This window comes from Rattus norvegicus, chromosome 2, assembly GCF_021556685.1.
Source record: "Rattus norvegicus strain SHRSP/BbbUtx chromosome 2, alternate assembly SHRSP_T2T, whole genome shotgun sequence".
Taxonomy (NCBI): Eukaryota; Metazoa; Chordata; class Mammalia; order Rodentia; family Muridae; genus Rattus; species Rattus norvegicus.
In genome coordinates, this window is record NC_141535.1 from 92,446,763 (window position 1) to 92,459,423 (window position 12,661).

Consider the following 12,661-nt stretch of genomic DNA (forward strand, 5'->3'; position numbering starts at 1 on the left):
CCTTTGTTGAGGAACTGGTGAGATTTCAAGTCCTGAGCACAGAGTGCTTCAGGGATTGGTAGTTTTTTCCATGTCTCCAGGATACCCTTCAACTGGGATGCCTTCTCCCCTCAGAACTGTGTGGTTCCTGGGTTTCCAAGTCCCAGGATAGCTACCTTCCCGTCAGAGTAGAAAGGTCAGCAAACAGTCTTCAGAAACTGACCAGCAACCCAGGTATTATTGGTACTCAGTCACTACCCAGAAGGGGCTCTTAGGGAACATGAACTGAAGAGCAATTGTGCCTGTGACTGCTACAGCACAAACTGGGCATGAACAACCAACTCCTTCTGTTTTGGGGGACAAAATTCCCTCAAGATATTTGTTTTGGATCATTCAAGGCCAGGATATAAGATTGAGCCTATGGAGGACAAGGAAACTCATAATTACTTCTAACAATGGTATATGACAGCGTGTCTGATAATATACCTAGCATGAGGACCTCTAAGTACAAACTAGAAGTACAAGTTAATGCACTAACATGCATTTGTAAAAACTGAGGCTTCCTGGGCACATACAACATGTAACGTCAGCTCTCACTTTATCCATGTATAGAAATTTACATATGGCTATCTAGACACTGGCAATGGTGATGCTGTTCTTGTTTTTGTTCTATAGAACTCTTTGGGAAGACTTTGTGGTATTTATTTCATGTTCATGTCCTCAGATTTCAGCAGCTCTTACTGTGGACAGCATCATGTACATACACCAGGACTACATCAAGCCAGCTGTAAGAACAAAGAGTGTGAGTGTCACCAAAAAGCCTGTCTAAAGCATACTGAGGCAGACTCAGGATTCAGGACTTAGCTTCTGAATTTGAGTTCACCCAGGTATAGCTTCCTAAGCAACTATATCTGAGAGAAAGATCCAAGGCCAATTAGCAATCATTTTACATGGAGGCTTATCAGGCATGAAGAGACAGAGCCTGTTCTGTTGCTGTGTCTTAAGCTTCTGTTTTCACATGAGTGGTATCAGGCATAGACAGTGCAAAGGAGGAATGCAAAGACGCGAGTCTTTGGATATTGAATGCCAAAAGCCTTCTTAAATGAAGTCTGCTTCCTGAAGCTTCCAACCACTAACAGCCTCTAAACTTGGGTTTCAAATGCCACAATCTGCAAAAGAAGCCAGCTTCAGGTGAATTCCCTGTCACATGTCTGATGCAAAACTTAACCTTTCCTTGTTTGCTCCCACTGAGTTTAGGACTTCAGGAAGGGCCAGCATAAACCCATGAGCATTTTAAAAGACTAACCCAAGACTGAATATTCTCCTTTAGACCCCACGGTGTTAGTGCTATACTCTTTAGGAGAAACATTTGATTCTACTTGATCCTGGCTCTGGCTTCCTGACCTATTGCCTTCTAGAATTGCTCCAGAGACAGACTGGTTTCAAAATAAGTTAGGCCAGAAGCTGCAGTCATCTATTTTTCCCAGTTCATCATTTGGACTCTTTCTAAGAAGTGTAGCCCACAAATCATTTGGCATTAGGTTAATACAGCTAAGGCCCCTGAAGGATCTACACACATTCAAGAAGAGATCAAACATGTTGTGACTTTAAAACCCAATTCTACCAAGTACTCAGAACCCCTCTAGCTTCCACTGAGCAGGAAATTAAGTTTAAAAAATGGATTTCTTTAACATTTTCTGCCACAAGAGCAAGAGAAATTGATTGTGGACTCTATTCCCTCCCTGTTTCTCGTTAAACTTGAATGCATGAGCTATTTCCTTCCTGCGGGTTCCTCCCACTCTGTTCTCCACCTGCCTGCTGCCATGTACTATATGGTACCTAACTCCTGTTCCCGTGGGATTCACCTGGAGAATAAAAGCAGAACAGAAAGCGGGCCAAGCTACATTTTCATTTGACACATCAGTGGCATTTCTCTATTGAAAGTGTAACCGTTCTTTGGGAACATGGTGTTGGTTGTTCACTCAAGCCCCAGAAGATGGCTACACACCCATGCACACATATGGGCAACACCAATTGAGCTTAGCCAAGTGAAGGTCATGATTTGCAAAAGGGGCATATCATAAGACTGATAATAAGCCACTACACATGGATCCTCTGAAGACATGCAGAGTATTTGACCAAATGATTTGAAAGAGTTTTAGGATTCAGCTCTAATGATATAATACCATTATCAAAAATATAAACTATCGTTTATAGTGGAAGTCCCAATCTCGTGCTACCTGCCTCCAGCTCACTGCTCACAAACCCCGTGGGAGAGAGAGCTCACCGCCCGGACAGGTGGGCACTCCTGAGACTGCAGAGCAGAAGAGACCACCAACACTGCCCACCCCTGCCCACATCCCTGGCCCAAGAGGAAACTGTATAAGGCCTCTGGGCTCCCGTGGGGGAGGGCCCAAAAGCGGCAAGACCCCTGTGCCTGAGACACCGCCAGAACCTGAAGGAACAGACCGAATAAACAGTTCTCTGCACCCAAATCCCATGGGAGGGAGAGCTAAACCTTCAGAGAGGCAGACGCGCCTGGGAAACCAGAAGAGACTACACTCTACCCACATCTCTGACTCCAGAGGAAAACACCAAACGCCATCTGGGACTCTGGTGCACAGGGGCTCCCGGAGAGGGCAGCGCAGATCTTCCTGGTTGCTACCCCCACAGAGCTCACATAAGCAACACCCCACAAGCAAACTTGAGCGTCTGGACCACAGGTAAGACCAACTTTTCTGCTGCAAGCGACCTGGCTGGTGGCCTCAGGACACACAGAGGCAAAATTCGTCTAGGACCGGACACTTCTGGTTGTTAGCAGGAGTCCCAATCTCCAGCTCCCTGCCTCAAGCTCACTGCTCCCAAACCCCGTGGGAGAGAGAGCTCACCACCTTCCTGCTCCAAACGACCTGCCTAGTGAACTAAAGACACAGGCCCACAGGAACAGCTGAAGACCTGTAGAGAGGAAAAACTACACGCCCGAAAGCAGAACACTCTGTTCCCATAACTGACTGAAAGAGAGGAAAACAGGTCTACAGCACTCCTGACACACAGGCTTATAGGACAGTCTAGCCACTGTCAGAAATAGCAGAACAAAGTAACACTAGAGATAATCTGATGGCGAGAGGCAAGCGCAGGAACCCAAGCAACAGAAACCAAGACTACATGGCACCATCGGAGCCCAATTCTCCCATCAAAACAAACACGGAATATCCAAACACACCAGAAAAGCAAGATCTAGTTTCAAAATCATATTTGATCATGATGCTGGAGGACTTCAAGAAAGACGTGAAGAACTCCCTTACAGAAACACAGGAAAACATAAATAAACAAGTAGAAGCCTACAGAAAGGAATCACAAAAATCCCTGAAAGAATTCCAGGAAAACACAATCAAACAGTTGAAGGAATTAAAAATGGAAATAGAAGCAATCAAGAAAGAACACATGGAAACAAACCTGGATATAGAAAACCAAAGAAAGAGACAAGGAGCCGTAGATACAAGCTTCACCAACAGAATACAAGAGATAGAAGAGAGAATCTCAGGAGCAGAAGATTCTATAGAAATCATCGACTCAACTGTCAAAGACAATGTAAAGTGGAAAAAGCTACTGGTCCAAAACATACCGGAAATCCAGGACACAATGAGAAGATCAAACCTAAGGACAATAGGTATAGAAGAGAGTGAAAACTCCCAGCTCAAAGGACCAGCAAATATCTTCAACAAAATCATACAAGAAAACTTCCCTCACCTAAAAAAAGAGATACCCATAAGCATACAAGAAGCCTACTGAACTCCAAATAGATTGGACCAGAAAAGAAACACCTCCCGACACATAATAGTCAAAACACCAAATGAACAAAATAAAGAAAGAATATTAAAAGCAGTAAGGGAAAAAGGTCAAGTAACATATAAAGGCAGATCTATCAGAATCACACCAGATTTCTCGCCAGAGACTATGAAAGCCAGAAGATCCTGGGCAGATGTCATACAGACCCTAAGAGAGCACAAATGCCAACCCAGGTTACTGTATCCTGCAAAACTCTCAATTAACATTGATGGAGAAACCAAGATATTCCATGATAAAAACAAATTTAAACAATATCTTTCAACAAATCCAGTGCTACAAAGGCTAATCAATGGTAAAGCCCAACCTAAGGAGGCAAGCTACACCCTAGAAAAAGCAAGAAACTAATCGTCTTGGCAACAAAACAAAGAGAAGAAAAGCACAAAAACATAACCTCACATCCAAATATGAATATAACGGGAAGCAATAATCACTATTCCTTAATATCTCTCAACATTAATGGTCTCAACTCCCCAATAAAAAGACATAGATAGATTAACAAACTGGATACGCAATGAGGACCCTGCATTCTGTTGCCTACAGGAGACACACCTCAGAGACAAAGACAGACACTACCTCAGAGTAAAAGGCTGGAAAAAAAAACCTTCTAAGCAAATGGTCAGGAGAAGCAAGCTGGAGTAGCCATTATAATATCAAATAAAACCAATTTTCAACTAAAAGTCATCAAAAAAGGAAGGACACTTCATATTCATCAAAGGAAAAATCCACCAAGATGAACTCTCAATCCTAAATATCTATACCCCAAATACAAGGGCACCTACATACATAAAAGAAACCTTACTAAAGCTCAAAACACACATCGCACCTCACACAATAATAGTAGGAGATTTCAACACCCCACTCTCATCAATGGACAGATCATGGAAACAGAAATTAAACAGAGACGTAGACAGACTAAGAGAAGTCATGAACCAAATGGACTTAACAGATATTTATAGAACATTCTATCCTAAAGCAAAAGGACATATATTCTTCTCAGCTCCTCATGGTACTTTCTCCAAAATTGACCATATAATTGGTCAAAAAACGGGCCTCAACAGGTACAGAAAGATAGAAATAATCCCATGCGTGCTATCAGACCACCACGGCCTAAAGCTGGTCTTCAATAACAATAAGGGAAGAATGCCCACATATACGTGGAAATTGAACAATGCTCTACTCAATGATAACCTGGTCAAGGAAGAAATAAAGAAAGAAATTAAAGACTTCTTAGAATGTAATGAAAATGAAGGTACAACATACCCAAATTTATGGGACACAATGAAAGCTGTGCTAAGAGGAAAACTCATAGCTATGAGTGCCTGCAGAAAGAAACAGGAGAGAGCATATGTCAACAGCTTAACAGCACACCTAAAAGCTCTAGAACAAAAAGTAGCAAATACACCCAGGATGACTAGAGGGCAGGAAATAATCAAACTCAGAGCTGAAATCAGCCAAGTAGAAACAAAAAGGTCCATAGAAAGAATCAACAGAACCAAAAGTTGGTTCTTTGAGAAAATCATCAAGATAGATAAACCCTTAGCCAGACTAACGAGAGGACACAGAGAGTGTGTCCAAATTAACAAAATCAGAAATGAAAAGGGAGATATAACTACAGATTCAGAGGAAATTCAAAAAAATCATCAGATCTTACTATAAAAACCTATATTCAACAAAAATTGAAAATATGCAGGAAATGGTCAATTTCCTAGACAGATACCAGGTACCGAAGTTAAATCAGGAACAGATAAACCAGTTAAACAACCCCATAACTCCTAAGGAAATAGAAGCAGTCATTAAAGGTCTCCCAACCAAAAAGAGCCCAGGTCCAGACAGGTTTAGTGCAGAATTCTATCAAACCTTCATAGAAGACCTCATACCAATATTATCCAAACTATTCCACAAAATTGAAACGGATGGATGACTACCGAATTCCTTCTATGAAGCCACAATCACTCTTATACCTAAACTACAGAAAGACCCAACAAAGAAAGAGAACTTCAGACCAATTTCCCTTATGAATATCGACGCACAAATACTCAATAAAATTCTGGCAAACCGAATCCAAGAGCACATCAAAACAATCATCCACCATGATCAAGTAGGCTTCATCCCAGGCATGCAGGGATGGTTTAATATACGGAAAACCATCAACGTGATCCATTATATAGACAAACTGAAAGAACAAAACCACATGATCATTTCATTAGATGCTGAGAAAGCATTTGACAAAATTCAACACCCCTTCATGATAAAAGTCCTGGAAAGAATAGGAATTCAAGGCCCATACCTAAACATAGTAAAAGCCATATACAGCAAACCAGTTGCTAACATTAAACTAAATGGAGAGAAACTTGAAGCAATCCCACTAAAATCAGGGACTACACAAGGCTGCCCACTCTCTCCCTACTTATTCAATATAGTTCTTGAAGGTCTAGCCAGAGCAATCAGACAACAAAAGGAGATCAAGGGGATACAGATTGGAAAAGAAGAAGTCAAAATATCATTGTTTGCAGATGATATGATAGTATATTTAAGTGATCCCAAAAGTTCCACCAGAGAACTACTAAAGCTGATAAACAACTTCAGCAAAGTGGCTGGGTATAAAATTAACTCAAATAAATCAGTAGCCTTCCTCTACACAAAAGAGAAACAAGCCGAGAAAGAAATTAGGGAAACGACACCCTTCATTATAGATCCAAATAATATAAAGTACCTCGGTGTAACTGTAACCAAGCAAGTAAAAGATCTGTACAATAAGAACTTCAAGACTCTGAAGAAAGAAATTGAAGAAGACCTCAGGAGATGGAAAGATCTCCCATGCTCATGGATTGGCAGGATTAATATAGTAAAAATGGCTATTTTACCAAAAGCGATCTACAGATTCAATGCAATCCCCATCAAAATACCAATCCAATTCTTCAAAGAGTTAGACAGAACAATTTGCAAATTCATCTGGAATAGCTAAAACTATCCTCAACAATAAAAGGACTTCAGGGGGAATCACTATCCCTGAACTCAAGCAGTATTACAGAGCAATAGTGATAAAAACTGCATGGTGTTGGTACAGAGAAGACAGATAGACCAATGGAATAGAATTGAAGAACCAGAAATGAACCCACACAACTATGGGCATTTGATTTTTGACAAAGGAGCCAAAACCATCAAATGGAAAAAAGATAGCATTTTCAGCAAATGGTGCTGGTTCAACTGGAGGTCAACATGTAGAAGAATGCAGATCGATCCATGCTTATCACCCTGTACAAAGCTTAAGTCCATGTGGATCAAGGACCTCCACATCAAACCAGATACACTCAAACTAATAGAAGAAAAACTAGGGAAGCATCTGGAACACATGGGCACTGGAAAAAATTTCCTGAACAAAACACCAATGGCTTATGCTCTAAGATCAAGAATCGACAAATGGGATCTCATAAAACTGCAAAGCTTCTGTAAGGCAAAGGACACTGTGGTTAGGACAAAACGGCAACCAACAGATTGGGAAAAGATCTTTACCAATCCTACAACAGATAGAGGCTTTATATCCAAAATATACAAAGAACTCAAGAAGTTAGACCGCAGGGAGACAAATAACCCTATTAAAAATGGGGTTCTGGAGGTTCCTCAGAAAATTGGACATTGAACTGCCTAAGGATCCAGCTATACCTCTCTTGGGTATATACCCAAAAGATGCCCCAACATATAAAAAAGACACGTGCTCCACTATGTCCATAGCAGCCTTATTTATAAGAGCCAGAAGCTGGAAAGAACCCAGATGCCCTTCAACAGAGGAATGGATACAGAAAATGTGGTACATCTACACAATGGAATATTACTCAGCTATCAAAAACAATGCCTTTATGAAATTCGTAGACAAATGGTTGGAACTGGAAAATATCATCCTGAGTGAGGTAACCCAATCACAGAAAATCACACATGGTATGCATTCATTGATAAGTGGCTATTAGCCCAAATGCTTGAATTACCCTAGATGCCTAGAACAAATGAAACTCAAGACAGATGATCAAAATGTGAATTCTTCACTCCTTCTTTAAAAGGGGGACAAGAATACCCTTGGCAGGGAATAGACAGGCAAAGATTAAAACAGAAACAGAAGGAACACCCATTCAGAGCCTGCCCCACATGTGGCACATACATAAACAGCCATCCAATTAAACAAGATGGATGAAGCAAAGAAGTGCAGGCAGACAGGAGCCGGACGTAGATCTCTCCTGAGAGACACAGCCAGAATACAGCAAATACAGAGGCGAATGCCAGCAGCAAACCACTGAACTGAGAATAGGACCCCCGTTGAAGGAATCAGAGAAAGAACTGGAAGAGCTTGAAGGGGCTCGAGACCCCAAAAGTACAACAATGTCAAGCAACCAGAGCTTCCAGGGACTAAGCCACTACCTAAAGACTATACATGGACTGACCCTGGACTCTGACCTCATAGGTAGCAATGAATATCCTAGTAAGAGCACCAGTGGAAGGGGAAGCCCTTGGTCCTGCTAAGACTGAACCCCCAGTGAACTTGACTGTTGGGGGGAGGGCGGCAATTGGGGGAGGATGGGGAGGGGAACACCCATAAAGAAGGGGAGGGGGAGGGGTTAGGGGAATGTTGGCCCAGAAACCGGGAAAGGGAATAATACTCGAAATGTAAATAAGAAATACTTATGTTAATTTAAAAAAGTAATAAAAAAATTTTCTTAGTAATAACATATATATATATACATAACTATCACCCTTGTAAAATGGGGTACAGAGATAAACAAAGAATTCTCAGCTGAGGAATATCAAATGGCTGAGACGTACCTAAAAAAATGTTTACATCCTTAGTCATCAGAGAAATGCAAATCAAAACAACCCTGAGATTCCACCTCATACCAGTCAGAATGGCTAAGATCAAAAACTCCAGTGACAGCAGATGATGGCGAGGATGTGGAAAAAGAGGAACACTCCTCCATTATTGGTGGGATTGCAAACTGGTATAACCACTCTGGAAAGCAGTCTGGAGGTTCCTCAGAAAATTTGACATTGCACTACCTGAGGACCCAGCTATACCTCTCCTGGGCATATACCCAAAAGATGCCCCAACATATAACAAAGACACATGCTCCATTATTTTCATAGCAGCCTTATTTATAATAGCCAGAAGCTGGAAAGAACCCAGATGCCCTTCAACAGAGTAATGGATTCAAAAAATGTTGTACATCTACACCATGAAGTACTAATCAGCTATCAAAAACAATGACTTCATGAAATTCATAAGCGAGTGGAATGAACTAGAAAATATCACTCCAAGTGAGGTAACCCAATCACAGAAAAACACACATGATATGCACTCACTGATAAGTGGATATTAGCCCAAAAGCTCAAATTACCGTAGATGCAATCCATAGACCACATGAAGTTCAAGAAGGATGACCAAAATGTGGATGCTTCAGTCCTTCTTAAAAGGGGGAACAAAAATATTCATAGGATGGGATAGGGAGGCAAAGTTTGGAGCAGAGACTGAAGGAACGGCCATTCAGAGCCTGCCCCACATGTGGCCCATATATATACAGCTACCAAAACTAGATAAGATTGCTGAAGCTAAGAAGTGCCTGCTGACAGGAATTGGATATAGATGTCTCCCGAGAGACACAGCCAAAGCACGTCAAATACAGTTCAGCAAACCACTGAACTGAGAACGGACCCCGGTTGGAGGAATTAGATAAAGGATTGAAGGAGATGAAGGAGCTTGCAACCCCATAAGAACAACAATACCAACAACCAGAGCTCCCAAGGATGAAACCTCTACCCAAACACTATACATGGACTGACCCTGGGCTCCGGCTGCATATGTAGCAGAGGAGCACCAATGGAACAAGAAACCAAGGTTGGACCCCCAGTGTAAGGGAATGTAGGTGGGGACAGTAGGGGGGGATGGGGAGGGGAACACCCTTATAGAAGAAGGGGAGAGGGGGCTTATGGACAGGAAATCAAGAAAGGGAATAACATTTGAAGCGTAAATAAAGAAATAGCCAATAAGAAAAGGAAACAATTACTATTTTATCAAATATTTAGCCATTCTGTTACAATGTATATTGGTATAACTACCAATATAAAATCTGGCTCTAGCTGCCTAGCGTGTATAGAAACTCTTAAAGTAAATGTTAAACTGTGAAGGGTGTGTGCTTGCCACTGTCCAAAAGGGAAAAGTGATAAAATTCAATATAGACAAAGATACAACTTCAACTTGTGCATAAACATGTTCACAGCATGTACACCATGATAACCTCTATGGTATAATGAAGAGAGATTTTTTTTTCCAAAGCTGTCGCAAGAACAAGATGGCTGGATTACACAAGTGTAGAATGAGTGTTGGTACAGGGTTAGCCAGGTCCACTCATTACAGAAGGTCTTACTGAATATCCTTTCAGATGTCTAGACTTTGGGAGTGCATACAATTAGCATGGTATCTTGGTTCCAGAAGTCCTCACTTTTAACACAATGAGTAAATATATATCTAATTTTTGCAGTATTGTTTAAAAAAATAAAAGTTTGTTTGCTAAAGTCCTTATCTACAGGGACCATGTCTGTTATGAAGAATTTTGAGCAGAGCCTGTGAGCTGATGAGAAAGATGCAAAAGATGTAAAGCAGCACATTTTATTGTTTTATTTATTTTATTGCTAATTTCCTGCTATGCTCTGATAAACATGGTAAAGCTCATGCTATGCCACCATGTGTTCCTATCTCGCACTGTGAGAATGTGTTAGTAACAATGATCGGTTAGCCTCAGTAGTACCTACTCTGACTCCACCTTAAGAATGAAGGAGACTAAAAGAGAGTCTGTTGGGGTTTTGTCTGGGGTGTTTCTCTCTCTCTCTCTCTCTCTCTCTCTCTCTCTCTCTCTCTCTCTCTCTCTCTCTGTGTGTGTGTGTGTGTGTGTGTGGTGTGTGTCTGTGTCTGTGTCTGTGTCTGTCTGTCTGTCTGTCTTTGAGTTTTGTTTGGATTTTTGAAACATGGTCTCACTATGGAGCCCTAGTTGTCCTCAGACTCACAGAGATCCCCCTGCCTCGGCCTGAATGCTGAGATTGAAAGCATGAGCCACCACCTGTGTCCAATAACAAATATTTTTAAAAAGAACATGAAGTAGGCAGGGAGAATGGGTAGGGTACACTAGGGATGTTGTAAACAGGTCATTATCTGAATGAATATGATAAATGGCATTGTATAAGCATGAAACTTTGAAAGAATAAATATTATCATTTAAAACCATCCATCCATATTCTTCTTTATTTAATTCTGATGTATGTTCCACAGGCTCATGTTTTAAAAACTTGCTCTCCAGCTGGTGGCACACTGGGGAGGCCGAAGAATCTTGAAGATGTAGGGTGTAGCTTGCAAAAGCAGGTCACTAGGGGCAGTTCTGTTTCCTGGTTCTCTCCCCTGGCCTCTGCTTTCTGTCCACTATGATGCAGAGTCCCTGCCACAGATTCCTGCCACCATGAACTCTGCGTGCTTTTCCCACTTGACTAGAACTCTTTGAAATTATAAACAAAAATAAGTGTTTTCTCCCTTGCTCCTGCTGTTTTTTTTTTTTTTTTGGTCAAGGCAACATAAAAACTAGCACACTGCCAGGTAACTATAAAAGTAGGACTACTGCTGCTTCTGCCTCCCCAGCCTCTTCATGCTACATGCCATGACAAGGCCTCTGCTGACCACCCCAGAATATCATGTTTCCTTGTTGGTGTCCTTACCCCTCTCCACACAGGTATAAACACTTCTTTTCAGTGTGACATCTGTTTCCTGCTAGAACTAAGTGGACACCATGAGACAGGATTTAAGTCTGGAAGTTTCATTGCTCCTAAAGAATTTAATAATAGGAAAATGATTATATCATGGGACTGGCTATTTATCTTTGAAGATGATGATACTTTCAATATACAGCTGCACATATTTGGAAAGGTAAAGTACCACTTAAGCAACTTTTGGCCTTGGGGACAACATGGCCTGAACAAGTTGTTTTGCTAGCTTATTGTTTTGACCTATTTAGAGTCATCTGACTATAAACACTGTGTGGTTCACATGTGGTAGCAATGGGTACAAGAAGGAATAGTCGCTAGTATTTGAAGAACACCTACAAACAAGTAGGGGAAAGGTCATACAAAAGGCCCTTTTCCTGTAGTAGCAACATCTTTGAATGAAAATTTAGGAGTTTAAGATCAACAGATTAATAGAGCAAAAAATTAAGACAGTTTAGACATAAAGGTATTTATTACCTTGTATTTACTTTGGTACAGAGGAAGCCTCACTTGAACAATGTGCCTTCAGCCTTCCTCTATCTCTTCTTTCCTTAATTTCATGAAGCAAATGATTCTGGAAGGAAAAACTATGCAAAATCATGATTTCTGTTCACTTCAATCCCTAGCACCCTACTTACAGTAAATGGGCAGTCCTCTCTTCTCCAGCCAGAGATTGTTTTCTTTAATGGTCCCTGACAAATACTAATTTAGGAGTCTTTCAAATCACAATGCTTATTTCTCCAATATAATTTCCTTAATATATAATATAACTAAATTAAATTATCTTAAATTCATTACTTCCTTCCAAAACAGAATTATAATTTCAGCGAAATCCAAATAATTAAAATTATATAACAAGTAAAATACTAAAAATAGATCTGATATTATCTAAAATATTTAGCCAAAGGGTTTTAGACATTTGCAAAAACTACTAGCTATAATAAATGACATGTGCAAAAGGTCAAAAGCTGAGAATATCTGCCTGTAGGGTGACCATAACAGGGTGGATGATGGTGATAGTGAAATGGCTGCTGAAACTACGCCA

At 40.8% G+C, this 12,661-nt stretch overlaps 1 long non-coding RNA gene across 2 annotated transcripts in view; it reads right to left on the minus strand.

The window, feature by feature from the left end:
* The window catches only part of LOC103691511 (uncharacterized), a 131,590-nt gene that overhangs the window by 89,210 nt on the left and 29,719 nt on the right, over positions 1-12,661 (minus strand). The window contains exon 3 of one of the 2 annotated variants that reach the window (XR_015671281.1): positions 12,094-12,190. This is a non-coding gene — a long non-coding RNA (uncharacterized LOC103691511). Of the gene's footprint in view, positions 1-11,418; positions 12,191-12,661 lie in introns of those variants that run through there. The other variant, XR_015671280.1, reaches the window with a different exon arrangement.